This window comes from Phocoena phocoena, chromosome 1 (genome assembly GCF_963924675.1).
Source record: "Phocoena phocoena chromosome 1, mPhoPho1.1, whole genome shotgun sequence".
Lineage (NCBI taxonomy): Eukaryota > Metazoa > Chordata > Mammalia > Artiodactyla > Phocoenidae > Phocoena > Phocoena phocoena.
In genome coordinates this window covers 103,628,011-103,630,660 of record NC_089219.1, presented here as the reverse complement: position 1 = coordinate 103,630,660, position 2,650 = coordinate 103,628,011, and positions in this window count along the sequence as shown.

Here is a 2,650-nt window from a genome sequence, read left to right as displayed (position 1 = left end):
CTCTGCAATAAGCAATCCCTTTTCATCCTGAAACTTTTTTCTTGATGACACCATTCCTGCCACTTTAGTAATCACCTATATCTGATGGAAGAGCTGAAGCATGGCTAAGTGGCAGGTGGGGAAATTCTGCATGCTTGAATGGTTTTGCTTTTAAGTTGTACACACTACCCATGTGTGTGCACGTACAACAGAAAATACCAAACATGTAGCACTCAAATAACTTACTCCATCTGACCCAGGTAAACAGTCATGAAGGGCACAAGTACAGGGAAAACCACAGTCCAATTCATTCATTACACTGCCAATTCTGCTGTGGACAGAATTGTGTACCCCCAAGTTCATATGATGAAGCCTACTCCCCAAGGTGATGGTATGTGGAGGCAGGGCCATTGGGAGATAATTAGGTTTAGATGAGGTTGTGAGGTTGGGGCCCTCATGATGGCATTAGTGTCCTTATAAGAAGAGACACCAGAGAGGCGCCCTCCTTCCCTCTCCCTCCCCGTCTCCCTCTCCCTCCCTCCCTCCCTTTCTCCCTCTCTCTCCCTCTATATGTATATCTCTATCTCTGTCTCTCTCTGTCATGTGAGGACACAGTGAGAAGTTGGCAGTCTACAACCTGGGAAGAGGACACTAGCCAGTGAGCTGGCATCTTGATCTGGGACTTCCCAGTCTCCAGTCTATGAGAAAATAAATTTCCATTATTTAAGCCACCCAGTTTATGGTATTTTGTTATGGCAGCCGAGCAGACTAATACAAATTCTCAAGCTAATTATTTGTTATCTGCCATAACATTTGTTTCCCAAATGTGCCATTTGCACTCAAATCTACATGTAAATTGAATTAGCTAATTAGTACAGGTATAAAGTACCTCAGGATAGGAGTCTCTGCTTACTTCATTTTCCATTAATTCCTATATATTTATATATCTTCCCTTGGAACTCCTGGATTAAACTACACAGCCCTCTCACTTAACTGTAAAGCACTCAGACAATTTTATCTAAACGTTTCCCCGTCCATGTTACCTTGATATCCCGACTCTTTCCTGAGACTTTACACTTACCTTTCCCTAAATCAGCCTCTTGCACTGTGGACCCAAGCAATGATCCTATTCTGTGGCAAAGCCCATGCCTGCATTTCATTTCCATACCCTGTCTCTCTGCTATTGCGTTAAAAATTAGGAATTTAAATGCAGGTAACTGGTTTCCTTTTCAGGAGTAAAAAGGATTAAAATAGCCAGTTTGTTGATGATGATAAGGATGATGTCTAACATTTATGAGTTTTAATTTCTTTACACACATATCTCATTTAATCCTTACAAAAAATGTGAAGGAATGGCTATTCCCTCCATAGTTATGGATGAGGAAAGTGAGGCAAAGAGATTAACTGCCAGGGATTTCACAGCCAGTGAGTGATGTCATCAAGATTTGAACCTAGGCATCTAAATCCAGATCTCACATTCCTGACTATTAAATTAAGTATTCATTGGGCATGCCACCTAAAATGACCAAAAAGTCAAACTGGAAGACCCTAAGAGGGAGTACTTAGCAGCCTTGCTGCAGTTTACTTCTCAGGAGGATTTATATGTTGACCATTTCTTTTGTGTGGAAGGGTTACTAAATATCACAGTTGCCATCTAGCCTTCTGTTGCCAGGTGGGAAGTCTCCTGGTTTACTGCATTTGAATGATTCATACTTCATGCCACACTGAAAACCTTCCTTCAATCAAGAAAAAGGTTTCACAGACTCACAGACATAGAGAACAGACTTGTGGTTCTCTGCCAAGGGGGAGGAGGAGGGGGAGGGGGGAGGGATGGATTGGGAGGTTGGGATTAGCAGATGCAAACTAGTATAAAGAGAATGGATAAACAACAAGGTCCTGCTGTATAGCACAGGGAACTGTATTTAGTATCCTGTGATAAACCATAATGGAAAAGAATATGAAAAAGAATATATTTGTGTATAACTGAATCACTTTCCTGTACAGCAGAAATTAACACAACACTGTAAATCAACTATACTTCAATAAAATTTTTTAAATAAAAAGAAAATTAAAAAAAAGAAAAAGGTTTCAAGTGAGGAATTTAGATGTATGTGTTAGGAGCTGACACTACACAGAGCCAGTAGCCCTTACTGGAAGCTAAGGCCAGCCCACAACCGCTTCAGACTCCTGTAACATGCTCAGTTTTTTGCTTCAATAGTGATGCTTTTTGCACAAGCAGCCCTATTTGTCAATTTTAGGGCTAGAAGATATTTGGCCCACACATGGGGAAGAAAGGCCATTCTAACACTTGGGTCCTTTTATTGGGCTGGTCCTATCTTGGGTATTGAGAACAGAAGAATCTTCAAACAATTTCCTGCTGCCAGTAGGTGGTACAAGTGGCTGCTGTTGGACAGACCGTTAAACAATACAAAGATTCCCTAAAGACAGACTGAAGAACTCATAACATCTGCCTTTAGTCATGGGAGACTATAACAAAACATGCTCTCGTGTGTCTATTTGAACGGCATCATAAGGGAGCACAGAGTAGCCATTCAATCAACATGTGCTGAGCTGAATGGAAATCTGTGGGAACCAGGGCAAAGAGTGCAAAGGTTGAATGAATTTGGATTGGAGGAGTGCTCCTCCAATCCAAATTCATCTCCCCTTTCTA